Source organism: Diplotaxodon limnothrissa, linkage group LG3 (assembly GCF_057381915.1).
Source record: "Diplotaxodon limnothrissa isolate DT_005_m linkage group LG3, D_limnothrissa_male_GT1.1, whole genome shotgun sequence".
In the NCBI taxonomy this organism is placed as follows: Eukaryota; Metazoa; Chordata; class Actinopteri; order Cichliformes; family Cichlidae; genus Diplotaxodon; species Diplotaxodon limnothrissa.
Genome location: NC_140598.1, coordinates 69002499 through 69029556, shown reverse-complemented (window position 1 = coordinate 69029556; position 27058 = coordinate 69002499). Strand labels below are relative to the sequence as shown.

At 58.0% G+C, this 27058-nt stretch overlaps 10 non-coding genes and 7 pseudogenes across 10 annotated transcripts; all 17 read right to left on the bottom strand.

The window, feature by feature from the left end:
• Positions 1 to 317: 317 nt before the first annotated feature.
• LOC146637559 (5S ribosomal RNA) lies at positions 318 to 436 on the bottom strand (annotated as a pseudogene).
• Positions 437 to 3270: 2834 nt separating this feature from the next.
• On the bottom strand, positions 3271 to 3389 carry LOC146637558 (5S ribosomal RNA). Its single transcript, XR_014905984.1, has one exon. It is a non-coding gene; the product is annotated as a 5S ribosomal RNA (ribosomal RNA).
• A 1335-nt stretch (positions 3390 to 4724) lies between these two features.
• LOC146637557 (5S ribosomal RNA) lies at positions 4725 to 4843 on the bottom strand (annotated as a pseudogene).
• Positions 4844 to 5583: 740 nt separating this feature from the next.
• Positions 5584 to 5702, bottom strand: LOC146637556 (5S ribosomal RNA; annotated as a pseudogene).
• Positions 5703 to 6761: 1059 nt separating this feature from the next.
• Positions 6762 to 6880, bottom strand: LOC146637555 (5S ribosomal RNA; annotated as a pseudogene).
• Positions 6881 to 8928: 2048 nt separating this feature from the next.
• LOC146637554 (5S ribosomal RNA) lies at positions 8929 to 9047 on the bottom strand. Its single transcript, XR_014905983.1, has one exon. It is a non-coding gene; the product is annotated as a 5S ribosomal RNA (ribosomal RNA).
• Positions 9048 to 9987: 940 nt separating this feature from the next.
• On the bottom strand, positions 9988 to 10106 carry LOC146637553 (5S ribosomal RNA; annotated as a pseudogene).
• Positions 10107 to 11598: 1492 nt separating this feature from the next.
• LOC146637552 (5S ribosomal RNA) lies at positions 11599 to 11717 on the bottom strand. The gene has a single exon (XR_014905584.1). It is a non-coding gene; the product is annotated as a 5S ribosomal RNA (ribosomal RNA).
• Positions 11718 to 14235: 2518 nt separating this feature from the next.
• On the bottom strand, positions 14236 to 14354 carry LOC146637551 (5S ribosomal RNA). The gene has a single exon (XR_014905503.1). It is a non-coding gene; the product is annotated as a 5S ribosomal RNA (ribosomal RNA).
• Positions 14355 to 15100: 746 nt separating this feature from the next.
• On the bottom strand, positions 15101 to 15219 carry LOC146637550 (5S ribosomal RNA). The gene has a single exon (XR_014905926.1). It is a non-coding gene; the product is annotated as a 5S ribosomal RNA (ribosomal RNA).
• Positions 15220 to 16437: 1218 nt separating this feature from the next.
• On the bottom strand, positions 16438 to 16556 carry LOC146637549 (5S ribosomal RNA). Its single transcript, XR_014905981.1, has one exon. It is a non-coding gene; the product is annotated as a 5S ribosomal RNA (ribosomal RNA).
• Positions 16557 to 18208: 1652 nt separating this feature from the next.
• LOC146637548 (5S ribosomal RNA) lies at positions 18209 to 18327 on the bottom strand (annotated as a pseudogene).
• A 1804-nt stretch (positions 18328 to 20131) lies between these two features.
• On the bottom strand, positions 20132 to 20250 carry LOC146637547 (5S ribosomal RNA; annotated as a pseudogene).
• Positions 20251 to 20794: 544 nt separating this feature from the next.
• Positions 20795 to 20913, bottom strand: LOC146637546 (5S ribosomal RNA). The gene has a single exon (XR_014905980.1). It is a non-coding gene; the product is annotated as a 5S ribosomal RNA (ribosomal RNA).
• Positions 20914 to 22762: 1849 nt separating this feature from the next.
• LOC146637545 (5S ribosomal RNA) lies at positions 22763 to 22881 on the bottom strand. Its single transcript, XR_014905915.1, has one exon. It is a non-coding gene; the product is annotated as a 5S ribosomal RNA (ribosomal RNA).
• A 746-nt stretch (positions 22882 to 23627) lies between these two features.
• Positions 23628 to 23746, bottom strand: LOC146637544 (5S ribosomal RNA). The gene has a single exon (XR_014905904.1). It is a non-coding gene; the product is annotated as a 5S ribosomal RNA (ribosomal RNA).
• A 1966-nt stretch (positions 23747 to 25712) lies between these two features.
• On the bottom strand, positions 25713 to 25831 carry LOC146637543 (5S ribosomal RNA). Its single transcript, XR_014905979.1, has one exon. It is a non-coding gene; the product is annotated as a 5S ribosomal RNA (ribosomal RNA).
• Between the last annotated feature and the right edge of the window lie 1227 nt (positions 25832 to 27058).

Here is a 27058-nt window from a genome sequence, read left to right as displayed (position 1 = left end):
ACCCTGGTGTGGTGTAATTGGCCTCAATAGCAACTAAGGCCCTGGTGTGGTGTAGGTGGCCTCAGCCAGCAGCCACAGGCCCTGGTGTGGTGTAAGTGGCCTCAGCCAGCAGCCACAGGCCCTGATGTGGTGTAAGTGGCCCCAGCCGGTCACTCAGGCCCTGGTGTGGTGTAGGTGGCATCAGCTAGCAGCACAAGACATTGGAAAACAGCCAAAAGCAATGTCGTTAATGTGCCCTCATTAATGGGGAGCTGCTTTTGGTCTTTTAATACACCCCTTCTCTTGATCAAAAGCGGTTCAATGACATGAAAATGAAAGGCTTACAGCACCAGGTATTCCCAGGCAGTCTCCCATCCAAGTACTAACCAAGCCCAGCCCTGCTTAGCTTACGAGATCAGACGAGGTCAGGCGTGCTCAGGGTGGTATGGCCGTAAGATGCTAGCCCCAGCACAATGTCTCAATTTATGGATTCAAGTGATTAGGTGGCAAGTACCTGAAGTTACGAAGACAATCCTATAACCATACCTGCATGTTTGCATAATACCCTAACCCAAAGGCTCAGTTTGGCATTTATCCAACAGCACAGGCCCTGGATTGTTGAAGATGGCCTCAGGAACCAGCACAGGGCCTGGTGTGTTGTACATGGCCACAGCAAGCAGCACAGGGCCTGGTTTGGTGAAGATGGCCTCGGCCAGAAGCGCAGGGCCTGGTGTGATGTGAGTGGCCTGAGCAAGAGCCACAGGCCCTGGTGTGGTGTAAGTGGCCTCAGCCAGCAGCCACAGGCCCTGGTGTGGTGTAAGTCGCCTCAGCCAGAAGCCACAGGCACTGGTGTGGTGTAAGTGGCCTCAGCCAGCAGCAAAAGGGCCCTGGTGTGGTGTAAGTCGCCTCAGTCAGCAGCCACAGGCCCTGGTGTGGTGTAGGTGGCCTCAGCCAGCAGCCACAGGCCCTGGTGTGGTGTAAGTGGCCTCAGCCAGCAGCCACAGGCCCTGGTGTGGTGTAAGTGGCCTCAGCCAGCAGCCACAGGCCCTGGTGTGGTGTAAGTGGCCTCAGCCAGTGCCACAGGCCCTGGTGTGGTGTAAGTGGCCTGAGCAAGAGCCACAGACCCTGGTGTGGTGTAATTGGCCTCAATAGCAACTAATGCCCTGGTGTGGTGTAAGTGGCCTGAGCAAGAGCCACAGACCCTGGTGTGGTGTAATTGGCCTCAATAGCAACTAAGGCCCTGGTGTGGTGTAGGTGGCCTCAGCCAGCAGCCACAGGCCCTGGTGTGTTGTAAGTGGCCTCAGCCAGCAGCCACAGGCCCTGGTGTGTTGTAAGTGGCCTCAGCCAGCAGCCACAGGCCCTGGTGTGGTGTAAGTGGCCTGAGCAAGAGCCACAGGCCCTGGTTTGGTGTAAGTGGCCTCAGCCAGCAGCCACAGGCCCTGGTGTGTTGTAAGTGGCCTCAGCCAGCAGCCACAGGCCCTGGTGTGGTCTAAGTGGCCTCAGCCAGCAGCCACAGGCCCTGGTGTGGTCTAAGTGGCCTCAGCCAGTGCCACAGGCCCTGGTGTGGTGTAAGTGGCCTAAGCCAGAGCCACAGGCCCTGGTGTGGTGTAAGTGGCCTCAATAGCAAATAAGGCCCTGGTGTGGTGTAAGTGGCCTGAGCAAGAGCCACAGGGCCTGGTTTGGTGAAGATGGCCTCAGCCAGAAGCGCAGGGCCTGGTGTGATGTGAGTGGCCTGAGCAAGAGCCACAGGCCCTGGTGTGGTGTAAGTGGCCTCAGCCAGCAGCCACAGGCCCTGGTGTGGTGCAAGTCGCCTCAGCCAGAAGCCACAGGCACTGGTGTGGTGTAAGTGGCCTCAGCCAGCAGCAAAAGGGCCCTGGTGTGGTGTAAGTCGCCTCAGCCAGCAGCCACAGGCCCTGGTGTGGTGTAGGTGGCCTCAGCCAGCAGCCACAGGCCCTGGTGTGGTGTAAGTGGCCTCAATAGCAACTAAGGCCCTGGTGTGGTGTAAGTGGCTTCAGCCAGCAGCCACAGGCTCTGGTGTGGTGTAACTGGCCTCAGCCAGCAGCCACAGGCCCTGGTGTGGTGTAAGTGGCCTCAGCCAGAGCCACAGGCCCTGATGTGGTGTAAGTGGCCCCAGCCGGTCACTCAGGCCCTGGTGTGGTGTAGGTGGCATCAGCTAGCAGCACAGGGCCTGGTTTGGTGAAGATGGCCTCGGCCAGAAGCGCAGGGCCTGGTGTGATGTGAGTGGCCTGAGCAAGAGCCACAGGCACTGGTGTGGTGTAAGTCGCCTCAGCCAGCAGCCACAGGCCCTGGTGTGGTGTAAGTCGCCTCAGCCAGAAGCCACAGGCACTGGTGTGGTGTAAGTGGCCTCAGCCAGCAGCAAAAGGGCCCTGGTGTGGTGTAAGTCGCCTCAGCCAGCAGCCACAGGCCCTGGTGGGGTGTAGGTGGCCTCAGCCAGCAGCCACAGGCCCTGGTGTGGTGTAAGTGGCCTCAGCCAGCAGCCACAGGCCCTGGTGTGGTGTAAGTCGCCTCAGCCAGTGCCACAGGCCCTGGTGTGGTGTAAGTGGCCTGAGCAAGAGCCACAGGCCCTGGTGTGGTGTAAGTGGCCTGAGCAAGTGCCACAGGCCCTGGTGTGGTGTAAGTGGCCTAAGCCAGAGCCACAGGCCCTGGTGTGGTGTAAGTGGCCTCAATAGCAAATATGGCCCTGGTGTGGTGTAAGTGGCCTGAGCAAGAGCCACAGGGCCTGGTTTGGTGAAGATGGCCTCAGCCAGAAGCGCAGGGCCTGGTGTGATGTGAGTGGCCTGAGCAAGAGCCACAGGCCCTGGTGTGGTGTAAGTGGCCTCAGCCAGCAGCCACAGGCCCTGGTGTGGTGTAAGTCGCCTCAGCCAGCAGCCACAGGCCCTGGTGTGGTGTAGGTGGCCTCAGCCAGCAGCCACAGGCCCTGGTGTGGTGTAAGTGGCCTCAATAGCAACTAAGGCCCTGGTGTGGTGTAAGTGGCTTCAGCCAGCAGCCACAGGCTCTGGTGTGGTGTAACTGGCCTCAGCCAGCAGCCACAGGCCCTGGTGTGGTGTAAGTGGCCTCAGCCAGAGCCACAGGCCCTGATGTGGTGTAAGTGGCCCCAGCCGGTCACTCAGGCCCTGGTGTGGTGTAGGTGGCATCAGCTAGCAGCACAAGACATTGGAAAAGAGCCAAAAGCAGTGTTGTTAATGTGCCCTCATTAATGGGCAGATGCTTTTGGTCTTTTAATACACCCCTTCTCTGGATCAAAAGCGGTTCAATGACATGAAAAGGAAAGGCTTACAGCACCAGGTATTCCCAGGCAGTCTCCCATCCAAGTACTAACCAAGCCCAGCCCTGCTTAGCTTCCGAGATCAGACGAGGTCGGGCGTGCTCAGGGTGGTATGGCCGTAAGCTGCTGGCCCCAGCACAATGTCTCAATTTATGGATTCAAGTGATTAGGTGGCAAGTACCTGAAGTTACGAAGACAATCCTATAACCATACCTGCATGTTTGCATAATACCCTAACCCAAAGGCTCAGTTTGGCATTTATCCAACAGCACAGGCCCTGGATTGTTGAAGATGGCCTCAGGAACCAGCACAGGGCCTGGTGTGTTGTACATGGCCACAGCAAGCAGCACAGGGCCTGGTTTGGTGAAGATGGCCTCGGCCAGAAGCGCAGGGCCTGGTGTGATGTGAGTGGCCTGAGCAAGAGCCACAGGCCCTGGTGTGGTGTAAGTGGCCTCAGCCAGCAGCCACAGGCCCTGGTGTGGTGTAAGTCGCCTCAGCCAGAAGCCACAGGCACTGGTGTGGTGTAAGTGGCCTCAGCCAGCAGCAAAAGGGCCCTGGTGTGGTGTAAGTCGCCTCAGTCAGCAGCCACAGGCCCTGGTGTGGTGTAGGTGGCCTCAGCCAGCAGCCACAGGCCCTGGTGTGGTGTAAGTGGCCTCAATAGCAACTAAGGCCCTGGTGTGGTGTAAGTGGCTTCAGCCAGCAGCCACAGGCTCTGGTGTGGTGTAACTGGCCTCAGCCAGCAGCCACAGGCCCTGGTGTGGTGTAAGTGGCCTCAGCCAGAGCCACAGGCCCTGATGTGGTGTAAGTGGCCCCAGCCGGTCACTCAGGCCCTGGTGTGGTGTAGGTGGCATCAGCTAGCAGCACAGGGCCTGGTTTGGTGAAGATGGCCTCGGCCAGAAGCGCAGGGCCTGGTGTGATGTGAGTGGCCTGAGCAAGAGCCACAGGCACTGGTGTGGTGTAAGTCGCCTCAGCCAGCAGCCACAGGCCCTGGTGTGGTGTAAGTCGCCTCAGCCAGAAGCCACAGGCACTGGTGTGGTGTAAGTGGCCTCAGCCAGCAGCAAAAGGGCCCTGGTGTGGTGTAAGTGGCCTCAATAGCAAATATGGCCCTGGTGTGGTGTAAGTGGCCTGAGCAAGAGCCACAGGGCCTGGTTTGGTGAAGATGGCCTCAGCCAGAAGCACAGGGCCTGGTGTGATGTGAGTGGCCTGAGCAAGAGCCACAGGCCCTGGTGTGGTGTAAGTGGCCTCAGCCAGCAGCCACAGGCCCTGATGTGGTGTAAGTGGCCCCAGCCGGTCACTCAGGCCCTGGTGTGGTGTAGGTGGCATCAGCTAGCAGCACAAGACATTGGAAAACAGCCAAAAGCAATGTCGTTAATGTGCCCTCATTAATGGGGAGCTGCTTTTGGTCTTTTAATACACCCCTTCTCTGGATCAAAAGCGGTTCAATGACATGAAAATGAAAGGCTTACAGAACCAGGTATTCCCAGGTAGTCTCCCATCCAAGTACTAACCAAGCCCAGCCCTGCTTAGCTTCCGAGATCAGACGAGGTCGGGCGTGCTCAGGGTGGTATGGCCGTAAGCTGCTGGCCCCAGCACAATGTCTCAATTTATGGATTCAAGTGATTAGGTGGCAAGTACCTGAAGTTACGAAGACAATCCTATAACCATACCTGCATGTTTGCATAATACCCTAACCCAAAGGCTCAGTTTGGCATTTATCCAACAGCACAGGCCCTGGATTGTTGAAGATGGCCTCAAGAACCAGCACAGGACCTGGTGTGTTTTACATGGCCACAGCAAGCAGCACAGGGCCTGGTTTGGTGAAGATGGCCTCAGCAAGCAGCCACAGGCCCTGGATTGTTGAAGATGGCTCAGGAACCAGCACAGGGCCTGGTGTGTTGTACATGGCCACAGCTAGCAGCAGAGGGCCAGGTTTGGTGAAGATGGCATCGGCCAGAAGCGCAGGGCCTGGTGTGATGTGAGTGGCCTGAGCAAGAGCCACAGACCCTGGTGTGGTGTAATTGGCCTCAATAGCAACTAAGGCCCTGGTGTGGTGTAGGTGGCCTCAGCCAGCAGCCACAGGCCCTGGTGTGGTGTAAGTGGCCTCAGCCAGCAGCCACAGGCCCTGATGTGGTGTAAGTGGCCCCAGCCGGTCACTCAGGCCCTGGTGTGGTGTAGGTGGCATCAGCTAGCAGCACAAGACATTGGAAAACAGCCAAAAGCAATGTCGTTAATGTGCCCTCATTAATGGGGAGCTGCTTTTGGTCTTTTAATACACCCCTTCTCTTGATCAAAAGCGGTTCAATGACATGAAAATGAAAGGCTTACAGCACCAGGTATTCCCAGGCAGTCTCCCATCCAAGTACTAACCAAGCCCAGCCCTGCTTAGCTTACGAGATCAGACGAGGTCAGGCGTGCTCAGGGTGGTATGGCCGTAAGATGCTAGCCCCAGCACAATGTCTCAATTTATGGATTCAAGTGATTAGGTGGCAAGTACCTGAAGTTACGAAGACAATCCTATAACCATACCTGCATGTTTGCATAATACCCTAACCCAAAGGCTCAGTTTGGCATTTATCCAACAGCACAGGCCCTGGATTGTTGAAGATGGCCTCAGGAACCAGCACAGGGCCTGGTGTGTTGTACATGGCCACAGCAAGCAGCACAGGGCCTGGTTTGGTGAAGATGGCCTCGGCCAGAAGCGCAGGGCCTGGTGTGATGTGAGTGGCCTGAGCAAGAGCCACAGGCCCTGGTGTGGTGTAAGTGGCCTCAGCCAGCAGCCACAGGCCCTGGTGTGGTGTAAGTCGCCTCAGCCAGAAGCCACAGGCACTGGTGTGGTGTAAGTGGCCTCAGCCAGCAGCAAAAGGGCCCTGGTGTGGTGTAAGTCGCCTCAGTCAGCAGCCACAGGCCCTGGTGTGGTGTAGGTGGCCTCAGCCAGCAGCCACAGGCCCTGGTGTGGTGTAAGTGGCCTCAGCCAGCAGCCACAGGCCCTGGTGTGGTGTAAGTGGCCTCAGCCAGCAGCCACAGGCCCTGGTGTGGTGTAAGTGGCCTCAGCCAGTGCCACAGGCCCTGGTGTGGTGTAAGTGGCCTGAGCAAGAGCCACAGACCCTGGTGTGGTGTAATTGGCCTCAATAGCAACTAATGCCCTGGTGTGGTGTAAGTGGCCTGAGCAAGAGCCACAGACCCTGGTGTGGTGTAATTGGCCTCAATAGCAACTAAGGCCCTGGTGTGGTGTAGGTGGCCTCAGCCAGCAGCCACAGGCCCTGGTGTGGTGTAAGTGGCCTCAGCCAGCAGCCACAGGCCCTGATGTGGTGTATGTGGCCCCAGCCGGTCACTCAGGCCCTGGTGTGGTGTAGGTGGCATCAGCTAGCAGCACAAGACATTGGAAAACAGCCAAAAGCAATGTCGTTAATGTGCCCTCATTAATGGGGAGCTGCTTTTGGTCTTTTAATACACCCCTTCTCTGGATCAAAAGCGGTTCAATGACATGAAAATGAAAGGCTTACAGCACCGGGTATTCCCAGGCAGTCTCCCATCCAAGTACTAACCAAGCCCAGCCCTGCTTAGCTTAGGAGATCAGACGAGGTCGGGGGTGCTCAGGGTGGTATGGCCGTAAGCTGCTGGCCCCAGCACAATGTCTCAATTTATGGATTCAAGTGATTAGGTGGCAAGTACCTGAAGTTACGAAGACAATCCTATAACCATACCTGCATGTTTGCATAATACCCTAACCCAAAGGCTCAGTTTGGCATTTATCCAACAGCACAGGCCCTGGATTGTTGAAGATGGCCTCAAGAACCAGCACAGGACCTGGTGTGTTTTACATGGCCACAGCAAGCAGCACAGGGCCTGGTATGGTGAAGATGGCCTCAGCAAGCAGCCACAGGCCCTGGTTTGGTGTAAGTGGCCTCAGCCAGCAGCCACAGGCCCTGGTGTGTTGTAAGTGGCCTCAGCCAGCAGCCACAGGCCCTGGTGTGGTCTAAGTGGCCTCAGCCAGTGCCACAGGCCCTGGTGTGGTGTAAGTGGCCTGAGCAAGAGCCACAGGCCCTGGTGTGGTGTAAGTGGCCTCAGCCAGCAGCCACAGGCCCTGGTGTGGTGTAAGTGGCCTGAGCAAGTGCCACAGGCCCTGGTGTGGTGTAAGTGACCTAAGCCAGAGCCACAGGCCCTGGTGTGGTGTAAGTGGCCTCAATAGCAAATAAGGCCCTGGTGTGGTGTAAGTGGCCTGAGCAAGAGCCACAGGGCCTGGTTTGGTGAAGATGGCCTCGGCCAGAAGCGCAGGGCCTGGTGTGATGTGAGTGGCCTGAGCAAGAGCCACAGGCCCTGGTGTGGTGTAAGTGGCCTCAGCCAGCAGCCACAGGCCCTGGTGTGGTGTAAGTCGCCTCAGCCAGAAGCCACAGGCACTGGTGTGGTGTAAGTGGCCTCAGGAACCAGCACAGGGCCTGGTGTGTTGTACATGGCCACAGCTAGCAGCAGAGGGCCAGGTTTGGTGAAGATGGCCTCGGCCAGAAGCGCAGGGCCTGGTGTGGTGTAAGTCGCCTCAGCCAGAAGCCACAGGCACTGGTGTGGTGTAAGTGGCCTCAGCCAGCAGCAAAAGGGCCCTGGTGTGGTGTAAGTCGCCTCAGCCAGCAGCCACAGGCCCTGGTGGGGTGTAGGTGGCCTCAGCCAGCAGCAAAAGGGCCCTGGTGTGGTGTAAGTCGCCTCAGTCAGCAGCCACAGGCCCTGGTGTGGTGTAGGTGGCCTCAGCCAGCAGCCACAGGCCCTGGTGTGGTGTAAGTGGCCTCAGCCAGCAGCCACAGGCCCTGGTGTGGTGTAAGTGGCCTCAGCCAGCAGCAAAAGGGCCCTGGTGTGGTGTAAGTCGCCTCAGCCAGCAGCCACAGGCCCTGGTGGGGTGTAGGTGGCCTCAGCCAGCAGCCACAGGCCCTGGTGTGGTGTAAGTGGCCTCAGCCAGCAGCCACAGGCCCTGGTGTGGTGTAAGTCGCCTCAGCCAGTGCCACAGGCCCTGGTGTGGTGTAAGTGGCCTGAGCAAGAGCCACAGACACTGGTGTGGTGTAATTGGCCTCAATAGCAACTAAGGCCCTGGTGTGGTGTAAGTGGCTTCAGCCAGCAGCCACAAGCTCTGGTGTGGTGTAACTGGCCTCAGCCAGCAGCCACAGGCCCTGGTGTGGTGTAAGTGGCCTCAGCCAGAAGCACAGGGCCTGGTGTGATATGAGTGGCCTGAGCAAGAGCCACAGGCCCTGGTGTGTTGTAAGTGGCCTCAGCCAGCAGCCACAGGCCCTGGTGTGGTGTAGGTGGCCTCAGCCAGCAGCCACAGGCCCTGGTGTGGTGTAAGTGGCCTCAGCCAGTGCCACAGGCCCTGGTGTGGTGTAAGTGGCCTGAGCAAGAGCCACAGACCCTGGTGTGGTGTAATTGGCCTCAATAGCAACTAAGGCCCTGGTGTGGTGTAGGTGGCCTCAGCCAGCAGCCACAGGCCCTGATGTGGTGTAAGTGGCCCCAGCCGGTCACTCAGGCCCTGGTGTGGTGTAGGTGGCATCAGCTAGCAGCACAAGACATTGGAAAACAGCCAAAAGCAATGTCGTTAATGTGCCCTCATTAATGGGGAGCTGCTTTTGGTCTTTTAATACACCCCTTCTCTGGATCAAAAGCGGTTCAATGACATGAAAATGAAAGGCTTACAGCACCAGGTATTCCCAGGCAGTCTCCCATCCAAGTACTAACCAAGCCCAGCCCTGCTTAGCTTCCGAGATCAGACGAGGTCGGGCGTGCTCAGGGTGGTATGGCCGTAAGCTGCTGGCCCCAGCACAATGTCTCAATTTATGGATTCAAGTGATTAGGTGGCAAGTACCTGAAGTTACGAAGACAATCCTATAACCATACCTGCATGTTTGCATAATACCCTAACCCAAAGGCTCAGTTTGGCATTTATCCAACAGCACAGGCCCTGGATTGTTGAAGATGGCCTCAAGAACCAGCACAGGACCTGGTGTGTTTTACATGGCCACAGCAAGCAGCACAGGGCCTGGTTTGGTGAAGATGGCCTCAGGAAGCAGCCACAGGCCCTGGTTTGGTGTAAGTGGCCTCAGCCAGCAGCCACAGGCCCTGGTGTGTTGTAAGTGGCCTCAGCCAGCAGCCACAGGCCCTGGTGTGGTCTAAGTGGCCTCAGCCAGTGCCACAGGCCCTGGTGTGGTGTAAGTGGCCTGAGCAAGAGCCACAGGCCCTGGTGTGGTGTAAGTGGCCTCAGCCAGCAGCCACAGGCCCTGGTGTGGTGTAAGTGGCCTCAGCCAGCAGCCACAGGCCCTGGTGTGGTGTAAGTGGCCTCAGCCAGTGCCACAGGCCCTGGTGTGGTGTAAGTGGCCTGAGCAAGAGCCACAGACCCTGGTGTGGTGTAATTGGCCTCAATAGCAACTAATGCCCTGGTGTGGTGTAGGTGGCCTCAGCCAGCAGCCACAGGCCCTGGTGTGGTGTAAGTGGCCTCAGCCAGCAGCCACAGGCCCTGGTGTGGTGTAAGTGGCCTCAGCCAGAGCCACAGGCCCTGATGTGGTGTAAGTGGCCCCAGCCGGTCACTCAGGCCCTTGTGTGGTGTAGGTTGCATCAGCTAGCAGCACAAGACATTGGAAAAGAGCCAAAAGCAATGTCGTTAATGTGCCCTCATTAATGGGCAGATGCTTTTGGTCTTTTAATACACCCCTTCTCTGGATCAAAAGCGGTTCAATGACATGAAAATGAAAGGCTTACAGCACCAGGTATTCCCAGGCAGTCTCCCATCCAAGTACTAACCAAGCCCAGCACTGCTTAGCTTCCGAGATCAGACGAGGTCGGGCGTGCTCAGGGTGGTATGGCCGTAAGCTGCTAGCCCCAGCACAATGTCTCAATTTATGGATTCAAGTGATTAGGTGGCAAGTACCTGAAGTTACGAAGACAATCCTATAACCATACCTGCATGTTTGCATAATACCCTAACCCAAAGGCTCAGTTTGGCATTTATCCAACAGCACAGGCCCTGGATTGTTGAAGATGGCCTCAGGAACCAGCACAGGGCCTGGTGTGTTGTACATGGCCACAGCAAGCAGCACAGGGCCTGGTTTGGTGAAGATGGCCTCGGCCAGAAGCACAGGGCCTGGTGTGATGTGAGTGGCCTGAGCAAGAGCCACAGGCCCTGGTGTGGTGTAAGTGGCCTCAGCCAGCAGCCACAGGCCCTGGTGTGGTGTAGGTGGCCTCAGCCAGCAGCCACAGGCCCTGGTGTGGTGTAAGTGGCCTGAGCAAGAGCCACAGGCCCTGGTTTGGTGTAAGTGGCCTCAGCCAGCAGCCACAGGCCCTGGGGTGTTGTAAGTGGCCTCAGCCAGCAGCCACAGGCCCTGGTGTGGTCTAAGTGGCCTCAGCCAGTGCCACAGGCCCTGGTGTGGTGTAAGTGGCCTGAGCAAGAGCCACAGGCCCTGGTGTGGTGTAAGTGGCCTGAGCAAGTGCCACAGGCCCTGGTGTGGTGTAAGTGGCCTAAGCCAGAGCCACAGGCCCTGGTGTGGTGTAAGTGGCCTCAATAGCAAATAAGGCCCTGGTGTGGTGTAAGTGGCCTGAGCAAGAGCCACAGGGCCTGGTTTGGTGAAGATGGCCTCAGCCAGAAGCGCAGGGCCTGGTGTGATGTGAGTGGCCTCAGCCAGCAGCCACAGGCCCTGGTGTGGTGTAAGTCGCCTCAGCCAGAAGCCACAGGCACTGGTGTGGTGTAAGTGGCCTCAGCCAGCAGCAAAAGGGCCCTGGTGTGGTGTAAGTCGCCTCAGTCAGCAGCCACAGGCCCTGGTGTGGTGTAGGTGGCCTCAGCCAGCAGCCACAGGCCCTGGTGTGGTGTACGTGGCCTCAGCCAGCAGCCACAGGCCCTGGTGTGGTGTAAGTGGCCTCAGCCAGCAGCCACAGGCCCTGGTGTGGTGTAAGTGGCCTCAGCCAGTGCCACAGGCCCTGGTGTGGTGTAAGTGGCCTGAGCAAGAGCCACAGACCCTGGTGTGGTGTAATTGGCCTCAATAGCAACTAATGCCCTGGTGTGGTGTAGGTGGCCTCAGCCAGCAGCCACAGGCCCTGGTGTGGTGTAAGTGGCCTCAGCCAGCAGCCACAGGCCCTGGTGTGGTGTAAGTGGCCTCAGCCAGAGCCACAGGCCCTGATGTGGTGTAAGTGGCCCCAGCCGGTCACTCAGGCCCTTGTGTGGTGTAGGTTGCATCAGCTAGCAGCACAAGACATTGGAAAAGAGCCAAAAGCAATGTCGTTAATAAGCCCTCATTAATGGGCAGATGCTTTTGGTCTTTTAATACACCCCTTCTCTGGATCAAAAGCGGTTCAATGACATGAAAATGAAAGGCTTACAGCACCAGGTATTCCCAGGTAGTCTCCCATCCAAGTACTAACCAAGCCCAGCCCTGCTTAGCTTCCGAGATCAGACGAGGTCGGGCGTGCTCAGGGTGGTATGGCCGTAAGCTGCTGGCCCCAGCACAATGTCTCAATTTATGGATTCAAGTGATGAGGTGGCAAGTACCTGAAGTTACGAAGACAATCCTATAACCATACCTGCATGTTTGCATAATACCCTAACCCAAAGGCTCAGTTTGGCATTTATCCAACAGCACAGGCCCTGGATTGTTGAAGATGGCCTCAGGAACCAGCACAGGGCCTGGTGTATTGTACATGGCCACAGCAAGCAGCACAGGGCCTGGTTTGGTGAAGATGGCCTCGGCCAGAAGCACAGGGCCTGGTGTGATATGAGTGGCCTGAGCAAGAGCCACAGGCCCTGGTGTGTTGTAAGTGGCCTCAGCCAGCAGCCACAGGCCCTGGTGTGGTGTAAGTGGCCTGAGCAAGAGCCACAGGCCCTGGTGTGGTGTAAGTGGCCTCAGCCAGCAGCCACAGGCCCTGGTGTGGTGTAGGTGGCCTCAGCCAGCAGCCACAGGCCCTGGTGTGGTGTAAGTGGCCTGAGCAAGAGCCACAGGCCCTGGTTTGGTGTAAGTGGCCTCAGCCAGCAGCCACAGGCCCTGGTGTGTTGTAAGTGGCCTCAGCCAGCAGCCACAGGCCCTGGTGTGGTGTAAGTGGCCTGAGCAAGAGCCACAGGCCCTGGTTTGGTGTAAGTGGCCTCAGCCAGCAGCCACAGGCCCTGGTGTGTTGTAAGTGGCCTCAGCCAGCAGCCACAGGCCCTGGTGTGGTCTAAGTGGCCTCAGCCAGCAGCCACAGGCCCTGGTGTGGTCTAAGTGGCCTCAGCCAGTGCCACAGGCCCTGGTGTGGTGTAAGTGGCCTAAGCCAGAGCCACAGGCCCTGGTGTGGTGTAAGTGGCCTCAATAGCAAATAAGGCCCTGGTGTGGTGTAAGTGGCCTGAGCAAGAGCCACAGGGCCTGGTTTGGTGAAGATGGCCTCAGCCAGAAGCGCAGGGCCTGGTGTGATGTGAGTGGCCTGAGCAAGAGCCACAGGCCCTGGTGTGGTGTAAGTGGCCTCAGCCAGCAGCCACAGGCCCTGGTGTGGTGCAAGTCGCCTCAGCCAGAAGCCACAGGCACTGGTGTGGTGTAAGTGGCCTCAGCCAGCAGCAAAAGGGCCCTGGTGTGGTGTAAGTCGCCTCAGCCAGCAGCCACAGGCCCTGGTGTGGTGTAGGTGGCCTCAGCCAGCAGCCACAGGCCCTGGTGTGGTGTAAGTGGCCTCAATAGCAACTAAGGCCCTGGTGTGGTGTAAGTGGCTTCAGCCAGCAGCCACAGGCTCTGGTGTGGTGTAACTGGCCTCAGCCAGCAGCCACAGGCCCTGGTGTGGTGTAAGTGGCCTCAGCCAGAGCCACAGGCCCTGATGTGGTGTAAGTGGCCCCAGCCGGTCACTCAGGCCCTGGTGTGGTGTAGGTGGCATCAGCTAGCAGCACAGGGCCTGGTTTGGTGAAGATGGCCTCGGCCAGAAGCGCAGGGCCTGGTGTGATGTGAGTGGCCTGAGCAAGAGCCACAGGCACTGGTGTGGTGTAAGTCGCCTCAGCCAGCAGCCACAGGCCCTGGTGTGGTGTAAGTCGCCTCAGCCAGAAGCCACAGGCACTGGTGTGGTGTAAGTGGCCTCAGCCAGCAGCAAAAGGGCCCTGGTGTGGTGTAAGTCGCCTCAGCCAGCAGCCACAGGCCCTGGTGGGGTGTAGGTGGCCTCAGCCAGCAGCCACAGGCCCTGGTGTGGTGTAAGTGGCCTCAGCCAGCAGCCACAGGCCCTGGTGTGGTGTAAGTCGCCTCAGCCAGTGCCACAGGCCCTGGTGTGGTGTAAGTGGCCTGAGCAAGAGCCACAGGCCCTGGTGTGGTGTAAGTGGCCTGAGCAAGTGCCACAGGCCCTGGTGTGGTGTAAGTGGCCTAAGCCAGAGCCACAGGCCCTGGTGTGGTGTAAGTGGCCTCAATAGCAAATATGGCCCTGGTGTGGTGTAAGTGGCCTGAGCAAGAGCCACAGGGCCTGGTTTGGTGAAGATGGCCTCAGCCAGAAGCGCAGGGCCTGGTGTGATGTGAGTGGCCTGAGCAAGAGCCACAGGCCCTGGTGTGGTGTAAGTGGCCTCAGCCAGCAGCCACAGGCCCTGGTGTGGTGTAAGTCGCCTCAGCCAGCAGCCACAGGCCCTGGTGTGGTGTAGGTGGCCTCAGCCAGCAGCCACAGGCCCTGGTGTGGTGTAAGTGGCCTCAATAGCAACTAAGGCCCTGGTGTGGTGTAAGTGGCTTCAGCCAGCAGCCACAGGCTCTGGTGTGGTGTAACTGGCCTCAGCCAGCAGCCACAGGCCCTGGTGTGGTGTAAGTGGCCTCAGCCAGAGCCACAGGCCCTGATGTGGTGTAAGTGGCCCCAGCCGGTCACTCAGGCCCTGGTGTGGTGTAGGTGGCATCAGCTAGCAGCACAAGACATTGGAAAAGAGCCAAAAGCAGTGTTGTTAATGTGCCCTCATTAATGGGCAGATGCTTTTGGTCTTTTAATACACCCCTTCTCTGGATCAAAAGCGGTTCAATGACATGAAAAGGAAAGGCTTACAGCACCAGGTATTCCCAAGCAGTCTCCCATCCAAGTACTAACCAAGCCCAGCCCTGCTTAGCTTCCGAGATCAGACGAGGTCGGGCGTGCTCAGGGTGGTATGGCCGTAAGCTGCTGGCCCCAGCACAATGTCTCAATTTATGGATTCAAGTGATTAGGTGGCAAGTACCTGAAGTTACGAAGACAATCCTATAACCATACCTGCATGTTTGCATAATACCCTAACCCAAAGGCTCAGTTTGGCATTTATCCAACAGCACAGGCCCTGGATTGTTGAAGATGGCCTCAGGAACCAGCACAGGGCCTGGTGTGTTGTACATGGCCACAGCAAGCAGCACAGGGCCTGGTTTGGTGAAGATGGCCTCGGCCAGAAGCGCAGGGCCTGGTGTGATGTGAGTGGCCTGAGCAAGAGCCACAGGCCCTGGTGTGGTGTAAGTGGCCTCAGCCAGCAGCCACAGGCCCTGGTGTGGTGTAAGTCGCCTCAGCCAGAAGCCACAGGCACTGGTGTGGTGTAAGTGGCCTCAGCCAGCAGCAAAAGGGCCCTGGTGTGGTGTAAGTCGCCTCAGTCAGCAGCCACAGGCCCTGGTGTGGTGTAGGTGGCCTCAGCCAGCAGCCACAGGCCCTGGTGTGGTGTACGTGGCGTCAGCCAGCAGCCACAGGCCCTGATGTGGTGTAAGTGGCCCCAGCCGGTCACTCAGGCCCTGGTGTGGTGTAGGTGGCATCAGCTAGCAGCACAAGACATTGGAAAACAGCCAAAAGCAATGTCGTTAATGTGCCCTCATTAATGGGGAGCTGCTTTTGGTCTTTTAATACACACCTTCTCTGGATCAAAAGCGGTTCAATGACATGAAAATGAAAGGCTTACAGCACCAGGTATTCCCAGGCAGTCTCCCATCCAAGTACTAACCAAGCCCAGCCCTGCTTAGCTTCCGAGATCAGACGAGGTCGGGTGTGCTCAGGGTGGTATGGCCGTAAGCTGCTGGCCCCAGCACAATGTCTCAATTTATGGATTCAAGTGATTAGGTGGCAAGTACCTGAAGTTACGAAGACAATCCTATAACCATACCTGCATGTTTGCATAATACCCTAACCCAAAGGCTCAGTTTGGCATTTATCCAACAGCACAGGCCCTGGATTGTTGAAGATGGCCTCAGGAACCAGCACAGGGCCTGGTGTGTTGTACATGGCCACAGCAAGCAGCACAGGGCCTGGTTTGGTGAAGATGGCCTCGGCCAGAAGCGCAGGGCCTGGTGTGATGTGAGTGGCCTGAGCAAGAGCCACAGGCCCTGGTGTGGTGTAAGTGGCCTCAGCCAGCAGCCACAGGCCCTGGTGTGGTGTAAGTCGCCTCAGCCAGAAGCCACAGGCACTGGTGTGGTGTAAGTGGCCTCAGCCAGCAGCAAAAGGGCCCTGGTGTGGTGTAAGTCGCCTCAGTCAGCAGCCACAGGCCCTGGTGTGGTGTAGGTGGCCTCAGCCAGCAGCCACAGGCCCTGGTGTGGTGTAGGTGACCTCAGCCAGCAGCCACAGGCCCTGGTGTGGTGTAAGTGGCCTCAATAGCAACTAAGGCCCTGGTGTGGTGTAAGTGGCTTCAGCCAGCAGCCACAGGCCCTGGTGTGGTGTAAGTGGCCTCAGCCAGCAGCCACAGGCCCTGGTGTGGTGTAAGTGGCCTCAGCCAGAGCCACAGGCCCTGATGTGGTGTAAGTGGCCTGAGCAAGAGCCACAGGCCCTGGTGTGGTGTAAGTGGCCTGAGCAAGAGCCACAGGCCCTGGTGTGTTGTAAGTGGCCTCAGCCAGCAGCCACAGGCCCTGGTGTGGTGTAGGTGGCCTCAGCCAGAAGCCACAGGCCCTGGTGTGGTGTAAGTGGCCTGAGCAAGTGCCACAGGCCCTGGTGTGGTGTAATTGGCCTCAATAGCAACTAAGGCCCTGGTGTGGTGTAGGTGGCCTCAGCCAGCAGCCACAGGCCCTGGTGTGGTGTAAGTGGCCTCAGCCAGCAGCCACAGGCCCTGATGTGGTGTAAGTGGCCCCAGCCGGTCACTCAGGCCCTGGTGTGGTGTAGGTGGCATCAGCTAGCAGCACAAGACATTGGAAAACAGCCAAAAGCAATGTCGTTAATGTGCCCTCATTAATGGGGAGCTGCTTTTGGTCTTTTAATACACCCCTTCTCTGGATCAAAAGCGGTTCAATGACATGAAAATGAAAGGCTTACAGCACCAGGTATTCCCAGGCAGTCTCCCATCCAAGTACTAACCAAGCCCAGCCCTGCTTAGCTTCCGAGATCAGACGAGGTCGGGCGTGCTCAGGGTGGTATGGCCGTAAGCTGCTGGCCCCAGCACAATGTCTCAATTTATGGATTCAAGTGATTAGGTGGCAAGTACCTGAAGTTACGAAGACAATCCTATAACCATACCTGCATGTTTGCATAATACCCTAACCCAAAGGCTCAGTTTGGCATTTATCCAACAGCACAGGCCCTGGATTGTTGAAGATGGCCTCAGGAACCAGCACAGGGCCTGGTGTGTTGTACATGGCCACAGCAAGCAGCACAGGGCCTGGTTTGGTGAAGATGGCCTCGGCCAGAAGCGCAGGGCCTGGTGTGATGTGAGTGGCCTGAGCAAGAGCCACAGGCCCTGGTGTGGTGTAAGTGGCCTCAGCCAGCAGCCACAGGCCCTGGTGTGGTGTAGGTGGCCTCAGCCAGCAGCCACAGGCCCTGGTGTGGTGTAAGTGGCCTGAGCAAGAGCCACAGGCCCTGGTTTGGTGTAAGTGGCCTCAGCCAGCAGCCACAGGCCCTGGTGTGGTGTAAGTGGCCTGAGCAAGAGCCACAGGCCCTGGTTTGGTGTAAGTGGCCTCAGCCAGCAGCCACAGGCCCTGGTGTGTTGTAAGTGGCCTCAGCCAGCAGCCACAGGCCCTGGTGTGGTCTAAGTGGCCTCAGCCAGTGCCACAGGCCCTGGTGTGGTGTAAGTGGCCTGAGCAAGAGCCACAGGCCCTGGTTTGGTGTAAGTGGCCTCAGCCAGCAGCCACAGGCCCTGGTGTGGTGTAAGTGGCCTGAGCAAGAGCCACAGGCCCTGGTTTGGTGTAGGTGGCCTCAGCCAGCAGCCACAGGCCCTGGTGTGGTGTAAGTGGCCTCAATAGCAACTAAGGCCCTGGTGTGGTGTAAGTGGCTTCAGCCAGCAGCCACAGGCTCTGGTGTGGTGTAACTGGCCTCAGCCAGCAGCCACAGGCCCTGGTGTGGTGTAAGTGGCCTCAGCCAGAGCCACAGGCCCTGATGTGGTGTAAGTGGCCCCAGCCGGTCACTCAGGCCCTGGTGTGGTGTAGGTGGCATCAGCTAGCAGCACAGGGCCTGGTTTGGTGAAGATGGCCTCGGCCAGAAGCGCAGGGCCTGGTGTGATGTGAGTGGCCTGAGCAAGAGCCACAGGCACTGGTGTGGTGTAAGTCGCCTCAGCCAGCAGCCACAGGCCCTGGTGTGGTGTAAGTCGCCTCAGCCAGAAGCCACAGGCACTGGTGTGGTGTAAGTGGCCTCAGCCAGCAGCAAAAGGGCCCTGGTGTGGTGTAAGTCGCCTCAGCCAGCAGCCACAGGCCCTGGTGGGGTGTAGGTGGCCTCAGCCAGCAGCCACAGGCCCTGGTGTGGTGTAAGTGGCCTCAGCCAGCAGCCACAGGCCCTGGTGTGGTGTAAGTGGCCTGAGCAAGAGCCACAGACCCTGGTGTGGTGTAATTGGCCTCAATAGCAACTAAGGCCCTGGTGTGGTGTAAGTGGCTTCAGCCAGCAGCCACAAGCTCTGGTGTGGTGTAACTGGCCTCAGCCAGCAGCCACAGGCCCTGGTGTGGTGTAGGTGGCATCAGCTAGCAGCACAAGACATTGGAAAAGAGCCAAAAGCAGTGTCGTTAATGTGCCCTCATTAATGGGCAGCTGCTTTTGGTCTTTTAATACACCCCTTCTCTGGATCAAAAGCGGTTCAATGACATGAAAATGAAAGGCTTACAGCACCAGGTATTCCCAGGCAGTCTCCCATCCAAGTACTAACCAAGCCCAGCCCTGCTTAGCTTACGAGATCAGACGAGGTCGGGGGTGCTCAGGGTGGTATGGCCATAAGCTGCTGGCCCCAGCACAATGTCTCAATTTATGGATTCAAGTGATTAGGTGGCAAGTACCTGAAGTTACGAAGACAATCCTATAACCATACCTGCATGTTTGCATAATACCCTAACCCAAAGGCTCAGTTTGGCATTTATCCAACAGCACAGGCCCTGGATTGTTGAAGATGGCCTCAAGAACCAGCACAGGACCTGGTGTGTTTTACATGGCCACAGCAAGCAGCACAGGGCCTGGTATGGTGAAGATGGCCTCAGCAAGCAGCCACAGGCCCTGGTTTGGTGTAAGTGGCCTCAGCCAGCAGCCACAGGCCCTGGTGTGTTGTAAGTGGCCTCAGCCAGCAGCCACAGGCCCTGGTGTGGTCTAAGTGGCCTCAGCCAGTGCCACAGGCCCTGGTGTGGTGTAAGTGGCCTGAGCAAGAGCCACAGGCCCTGGTGTGGTGTAAGTGGCCTCAGCCAGCAGCCACAGGCCCTGGTGTGGTGTAAGTGGCCTAAGCCAGAGCCACAGGCCCTGGTGTGGTGTAAGTGGCCTCAATAGCAAATAAGGCCCTGGTGTGGTGTAAGTGGCCTGAGCAAGAGCCACAGGGCCTGGTTTGGTGAAGATGGCCTCGGCCAGAAGCGCAGGGCCTGGTGTGATGTGAGTGGCCTGAGCAAGAGCCACAGGCCCTGGTGTGGTGTAAGTGGCCTCAGCCAGCAGCCACAGGCCCTGGTGTGGTGTAAGTCGCCTCAGCCAGAAGCCACAGGCACTGGTGTGGTGTAAGTGGCCTCAGGAACCAGCACAGGGCCTGGCGTGTTGTACATGGCCACAGCTAGCAGCAGAGGGCCAGGTTTGGTGAAGATGGCCTCGGCCAGAAGCGCAGGGCCTGGTGTGGTGTAAGTCGCCTCAGCCAGAAGCCACAGGCACTGGTGTGGTGTAAGTGGCCTCAGCCAGCAGCAAAAGGGCCCTGGTGTGGTGTAAGTCGCCTCAGCCAGCAGCCACAGGCCCTGGTGGGGTGTAGGTGGCCTCAGCCAGCAGCCACAGGCCCTGGTGTGGTGTAAGTGGCCTCAGCCAGTGCCACAGGCCCTGGTGTGGTGTAAGTGGCCTGAGCAAGAGCCACAGACCCTGGTGTGGTGTAATTGGCCTCAATAGCAACTAATGCCCTGGTGTGGTGTAGGTGGCCTCAGCCAGCAGCCACAGGCCCTGGTGTGGTGTAAGTGGCCTCAGCCAGCAGCCACAGGCCCTGGTGTGGTGTAAGTGGCCTCAGCCAGAGCCACAGGCCCTGATGTGGTGTAAGTTGCCCCAGCCGGTCACTCAGGCCCTTGTGTGGTGTAGGTTGCATCAGCCAGAAGCCACAGGCACTGGTGTGGTGGAAGTGGCCTCAGGAACCAGCACAGGGCCTGGTGTGTTGTACATGGCCACAGCTAGCAGCAGAGGGCCAGGTTTGGTGAAGATGGCCTCGGCCAGAAGCGCAGGGCCTGGTGTGATGTGAGTGGCCTGAGCAAGAGCCACAGGCCCTGGTGTGGTGTAAGTGGCCTCAATAGCAACTAAGGCCCTGGTGTGGTGTAACTGGCCTCAGCCAGCAGCCACAGGCCCTGGTGTGGTGTAAGTGGCCTCAGCCAGAGCCACAGGCCCTGATGTGGTGTAAGTGGCCCCAGCCGGTCACTTAGGCCCTGGTGTGGTGTAGGTGGCATCAGCTAGCAGCACAAGACATTGGAAAAGAGCCAAAAGCAGTGTCGTTAATGTGCCCTCATTAATGGGCAGCTGCTTTTGGTCTTTTAATACACCCCTTCTCTGGATCAAAAGCGGTTCAATGACATGAAAATGAAAGACTTACAGCACAAGGTATTCCCAGGTAGTCTCCCATCCAAGTACTAACCAAGCCCAGCCCTGCTTAGCTTCCGAGATCAGACGAGGTCGGGCGTGCTCAGAGTGGTATGGCCGTAAGCTGCTGGCCCCAGCACAATGTCTCAATTTATGGATTCAAGTGATTAGGTGGCAAGTACCTGAAGTTACGAAGACAATCCTATAACCATACCTGCATGTTTGCATAATACCCTAACCCAAAGGCTTAGTTTGGCATTTATCCAACAGCACAGGCCCTGGATTGTTGAAGATGGCTCAGGAACCAGCACAGGCCCTGGTGTGGTGTAAGTGGCCTGAGCAAGTGCCACAGGCCCTGGTGTGGTGTAATTGGCCTCAATAGCAACTAAGGCCCTGGTGTGGTGTAGGTGGCCTCAGCCAGCAGCCACAGGCCCTGGTGTGGTGTAAGTGGCCTCAGCCAGCAGCCACAGGCCCTGATGTGGTGTAAGTGGCCCCAGCCGGTCACTCAGGCCCTGGTGTGGTGTAGGTGGCATCAGCTAGCAGCACAAGACATTGGAAAACAGCCAAAAGCAATGTCGTTAATGTGCCCTCATTAATGGGGAGCTGCTTTTGGTCTTTTAATACACCCCTTCTCTGGATCAAAAGCGGTTCAATGACATGAAAATGAAAGGCTTACAGCACCAGGTATTCCCAGGCAGTCTCCCATCCAAGTACTAACCAAGCCCAGCCCTGCTTAGCTTCCGAGATCAGACGAGGTCGGGCGTGCTCAGGGTGGTATGGCCGTAAGCTGCTGGCCCCAGCACAATGTCTCAATTTATGGATTCAAGTGATTAGGTGGCAAGTACCTGAAGTTACGAAGACAATCCTATAACCATACCTGCATGTTTGCATAATACCCTAACCCAAAGGCTCAGTTTGGCATTTATCCAACAGCACAGGCCCTGGATTGTTGAAGATGGCCTCAGGAACCAGCACAGGGCCTGGTGTGTTGTACATGGCCACAGCAAGCAGCACAGGGCCTGGTTTGGTGAAGATGGCCTCGGCCAGAAGCGCAGGGCCTGGTGTGATGTGAGTGGCCTGAGCAAGAGCCACAGGCCCTGGTGTGGTGTAAGTGGCCTCAGCCAGCAGCCACAGGCCCTGGTGTGGTGTAGGTGGCCTCAGCCAGCAGCCACAGGCCCTGGTGTGGTGTAAGTGGCCTGAGCAAGAGCCACAGGCCCTGGTTTGGTGTAAGTGGCCTCAGCCAGCAGCCACAGGCCCTGGTGTGGTGTAAGTGGCCTGAGCAAGAGCCACAGGCCCTGGTTTGGTGTAAGTGGCCTCAGCCAGCAGCCACAGGCCCTGGTGTGTTGTAAGTGGCCTCAGCCAGCAGCCACAGGCCCTGGTGTGGTCTAAGTGGCCTCAGCCAGTGCCACAGGCCCTGGTGTGGTGTAAGTGGCCTGAGCAAGAGCCACAGGCCCTGGTGTGGTGTAAGTGGCCTGAGCAAGTGCCACAGGCCCTGGTGTGGTGTAAGTGGCCTAAGCCAGAGCCACAGGCCCTGGTGTGGTGTAAGTGGCCTCAATAGCAAATAAGGCCCTGGTGTGGTGTAAGTGGCCTGAGCAAGAGCCACAGGGCCTGGTTTGGTGAAGATGGCCTCAGCCAGAAGCGCAGGGCCTGGTGTGATGTGAGTGGCCTGAGCAAGAGCCACAGGCCCTGGTGTGGTGTAAGTGGCCTCAGCCAGCAGCCACAGGCCCTGGTGTGGTGCAAGTCGCCTCAGCCAGAAGCCACAGGCACTGGTGTGGTGTAAGTGGCCTCAGCCAGCAGCAAAAGGGCCCTGGTGTGGTGTAAGTCGCCTCAGCCAGCAGCCACAGGCCCTGGTGTGGTGTAGGTGGCCTCAGCCAGCAGCCACAGGCCCTGGTGTGGTGTAAGTGGCCTCAATAGCAACTAAGGCCCTGGTGTGGTGTAAGTGGCTTCAGCCAGCAGCCACAGGCTCTGGTGTGGTGTAACTGGCCTCAGCCAGCAGCCACAGGCCCTGGTGTGGTGTAAGTGGCCTCAGCCAGAGCCACAGGCCCTGATGTGGTGTAAGTGGCCCCAGCCGGTCACTCAGGCCCTGGTGTGGTGTAGGTGGCATCAGCTAGCAGCACAGGGCCTGGTTTGGTGAAGATGGCCTCGGCCAGAAGCGCAGGGCCTGGTGTGATGTGAGTGGCCTGAGCAAGAGCCACAGGCACTGGTGTGGTGTAAGTCGCCTCAGCCAGCAGCCACAGGCCCTGGTGTGGTGTAAGTCGCCTCAGCCAGAAGCCACAGGCACTGGTGTGGTGTAAGTGGCCTCAGCCAGCAGCAAAAGGGCCCTGGTGTGGTGTAAGTCGCCTCAGTCAGCAGCCACAGGCCCTGGTGTGGTGTAGGTGGCCTCAGCCAGCAGCCACAGGCCCTGGTGTGGTGTACGTGGCGTCAGCCAGCAGCCACAGGCCCTGATGTGGTGTAAGTGGCCCCAGCCGGTCACTCAGGCCCTGGTGTGGTGTAGGTGGCATCAGCTAGCAGCACAAGACATTGGAAAACAGCCAAAAGCAATGTCGTTAATGTGCCCTCATTAATGGGGAGCTGCTTTTGGTCTTTTAATACACACCTTCTCTGGATCAAAAGCGGTTCAATGACATGAAAATGAAAGGCTTACAGCACCAGGTATTCCCAGGCAGTCTCCCATCCAAGTACTAACCAAGCCCAGCCCTGCTTAGCTTCCGAGATCAGACGAGGTCGGGTGTGCTCAGGGTGGTATGGCCGTAAGCTGCTGACCCCCGCACAATGTCTCAATTTATGGATTCAAGTGATTAGGTGGCAAGTACCTGAAGTTACGAAGACAATCCTATAACCATACCTGCATGTTTGCATAATACCCTAACCCAAAGGCTCAGTTTGGCATTTATCCAACAGCACAGGCCCTGGATTGTTGAAGATGGCCTCAGGAACCAGCACAGGGCCTGGTGTGTTGTACATGGCCACAGCAAGCAGCACAGGGCCTGGTTTGGTGAAGATGGCCTCGGCCAGAAGCGCAGGGCCTGGTGTGATGTGAGTGGCCTGAGCAAGAGCCACAGGCCCTGGTGTGGTGTAAGTGGCCTCAGCCAGCAGCCACAGGCCCTGGTGTGGTGTAAGTCGCCTCAGCCAGAAGCCACAGGCACTGGTGTGGTGTAAGTGGCCTCAGCCAGCAGCAAAAGGGCCCTGGTGTGGTGTAAGTCGCCTCAGTCAGCAGCCACAGGCCCTGGTGTGGTGTAGGTGGCCTCAGCCAGCAGCCACAGGCCCTGGTGTGGTGTACGTGGCGTCAGCCAGCAGCCACAGGCCCTGATGTGGTGTAAGTGGCCCCAGCCGGTCACTCAGGCCCTGGTGTGGTGTAGGTGGCATCAGCTAGCAGCACAAGACATTGGAAAACAGCCAAAAGCAATGTCGTTAATGTGCCCTCATTAATGGGGAGCTGCTTTTGGTCTTTTAATACACACCTTCTCTGGATCAAAAGCGGTTCAATGACATGAAAATGAAAGGCTTACAGCACCAGGTATTCCCAGGCAGTCTCCCATCCAAGTACTAACCAAGCCCAGCCCTGCTTAGCTTCCGAGATCAGACGAGGTCGGGTGTGCTCAGGGTGGTATGGCCGTAAGCTGCTGGCCCCAGCACAATGTCTCAATTTATGGATTCAAGTGATTAGGTGGCAAGTACCTGAAGTTACGAAGACAATCCTATAACCATACCTGCATGTTTGCATAATACCCTAACCCAAAGGCTCAGTTTGGCATTTATCCAACAGCACAGGCCCTGGATTGTTGAAGATGGCCTCAGGAACCAGCACAGGGCCTGGTGTGTTGTACATGGCCACAGCAAGCAGCACAGGGCCTGGTTTGGTGAAGATGGCCTCGGCCAGAAGCGCAGGGCCTGGTGTGATGTGAGTGGCCTGAGCAAGAGCCACAGGCCCTGGTGTGGTGTAAGTGGCCTCAGCCAGCAGCCACAGGCCCTGGTGTGGTGTAAGTCGCCTCAGCCAGAAGCCACAGGCACTGGTGTGGTGTAAGTGGCCTCAGCCAGCAGCAAAAGGGCCCTGGTGTGGTGTAAGTCGCCTCAGTCAGCAGCCACAGGCCCTGGTGTGGTGTAGGTGGCCTCAGCCAGCAGCCACAGGCCCTGGTGTGGTGTAAGTGGCCTCAGCCAGCAGCCACAGGCCCTGGTGTGGTGTAAGTGGCCTCAGCCAGCAGCCACAGGCCCTGGTGTGGTGTAAGTGGCCTCAGCCAGTGCCACAGGCCCTGGTGTGGTGTAAGTGGCCTGAGCAAGAGCCACAGACCCTGGTGTGGTGTAATTGGCCTCAATAGCAACTAATGCCCTGGTGTGGTGTAGGTGGCCTCAGCCAGCAGCCACAGGCCCTGGTGTGGTGTAAGTGGCCTCAGCCAGCAGCCACAGGCCCTGGTGTGGTGTAAGTGGCCTCAGCCAGTGCCACAGGCCCTGGTGTGGTGTAAGTGGCCTGAGCAAGAGCCACAGGCCCTGGTGTGGTGTAAGTGGCCTGAGCAAGTGCCACAGGCCCTGGTGTGGTGTAAGTGGCCTAAGCCAGAGCCACAGGCCCTGGTGTGGTGTAAGTGGCCTCAATAGCAAATAAGGCCCTGGTGTGGTGTAAGTGGCCTGAGCAAGAGCCACAGGGCCTGGTTTGGTGAAGATGGCCTCAGCCAGAAGCGCAGGGCCAGGTGTGATGTGAGTGGCCTGAGCAAGAGCCACAGGCCCTGGTGTGGTGTAAGTGGCCTCAGCCAGCAGCCACAGGCCCTGGTGTGGTGTAAGTCGCCTCAGCCAGAAGCCACAGGCACTGGTGTGGTGTAAGTGGCCTCAGCCAGCAGCAAAAGGGCCCTGGTGTGGTGTAAGTCGCCTCAGCCAGCAGCCACAGGCCCTGGTGTGGTGTAGGTGACCTCAGCCAGCAGCCACAGGCCCTGGTGTGGTGTAAGTGGCCTCAATAGCAACTAAGGCCCTGGTGTGGTGTAAGTGGCTTCAGCCAGCAGCCACAGGCCCTGGTGTGGTGTAAGTGGCCTCAGCCAGCAGCCACAGGCCCTGGTGTGGTGTAAGTGGCCTCAGCCAGAGCCACAGGCCCTGATGTGGTGTAAGTGGCCTGAGCAAGAGCCACAGGCCCTGGTGTGGTGTAAGTGGCCTGAGCAAGAGCCACAGGCCCTGGTGTGTTGTAAGTGGCCTCAGCCAGCAGCCACAGGCCCTGGTGTGGTGTAGGTGGCCTCAGCCAGAAGCCACAGGCCCTGGTGTGGTGTAAGTGGCCTGAGCAAGTGCCACAGGCCCTGGTGTGGTGTAATTGGCCTCAATAGCAACTAAGGCCCTGGTGTGGTGTAGGTGGCCTCAGCCAGCAGCCACAGGCCCTGGTGTGGTGTAAGTGGCCTCAGCCAGCAGCCACAGGCCCTGATGTGGTGTAAGTGGCCCCAGCCGGTCACTCAGGCCCTGGTGTGGTGTAGGTGGCATCAGCTAGCAGCACAAGACATTGGAAAACAGCCAAAAGCAATGTCGTTAATGTGCCCTCATTAATGGGGAGCTGCTTTTGGTCTTTTAATACACCCCTTCTCTGGATCAAAAGCGGTTCAATGACATGAAAATGAAAGGCTTACAGCACCAGGTATTCCCAGGCAGTCTCCCATCCAAGTACTAACCAAGCCCAGCCCTGCTTAGCTTCCGAGATCAGACGAGGTCGGGCGTGCTCAGGGTGGTATGGCCGTAAGCTGCTGGCCCCAGCACAATGTCTCAATTTATGGATTCAAGTGATTAGGTGGCAAGTACCTGAAGTTACGAAGACAATCCTATAACCATACCTGCATGTTTGCATAATACCCTAACCCAAAGGCTCAGTTTGGCATTTATCCAACAGCACAGGCCCTGGATTGTTGAAGATGGCCTCAGGAACCAGCACAGGGCCTGGTGTGTTGTACATGGCCACAGCAAGCAGCACAGGGCCTGGTTTGGTGAAGATGGCCTCGGCCAGAAGCGCAGGGCCTGGTGTGATGTGAGTGGCCTGAGCAAGAGCCACAGGCCCTGGTGTGGTGTAAGTGGCCTCAGCCAGCAGCCACAGGCCCTGGTGTGGTGTAGGTGGCCTCAGCCAGCAGCCACAGGCCCTGGTGTGGTGTAAGTGGCCTGAGCAAGAGCCACAGGCCCTGGTTTGGTGTAAGTGGCCTCAGCCAGCAGCCACAGGCCCTGGTGTGGTGTAAGTGGCCTGAGCAAGAGCCACAGGCCCTGGTTTGGTGTAAGTGGCCTCAGCCAGCAGCCACAGGCCCTGGTGTGTTGTAAGTGGCCTCAGCCAGCAGCCACAGGCCCTGGTGTGGTCTAAGTGGCCTCAGCCAGTGCCACAGGCCCTGGTGTGGTGTAAGTGGCCTGAGCAAGAGCCACAGGCCCTGGTTTGGTGTAAGTGGCCTCAGCCAGCAGCCACAGGCCCTGGTGTGGTGTAAGTGGCCTGAGCAAGAGCCACAGGCCCTGGTTTGGTGTAGGTGGCCTCAGCCAGCAGCCACAGGCCCTGGTGTGGTGTAAGTGGCCTCAATAGCAACTAAGGCCCTGGTGTGGTGTAAGTGGCTTCAGCCAGCAGCCACAGGCTCTGGTGTGGTGTAACTGGCCTCAGCCAGCAGCCACAGGCCCTGGTGTGGTGTAAGTGGCCTCAGCCAGAGCCACAGGCCCTGATGTGGTGTAAGTGGCCCCAGCCGGTCACTCAGGCCCTGGTGTGGTGTAGGTGGCATCAGCTAGCAGCACAGGGCCTGGTTTGGTGAAGATGGCCTCGGCCAGAAGCGCAGGGCCTGGTGTGATGTGAGTGGCCTGAGCAAGAGCCACAGGCACTGGTGTGGTGTAAGTCGCCTCAGCCAGCAGCCACAGGCCCTGGTGTGGTGTAAGTCGCCTCAGCCAGAAGCCACAGGCACTGGTGTGGTGTAAGTGGCCTCAGCCAGCAGCAAAAGGGCCCTGGTGTGG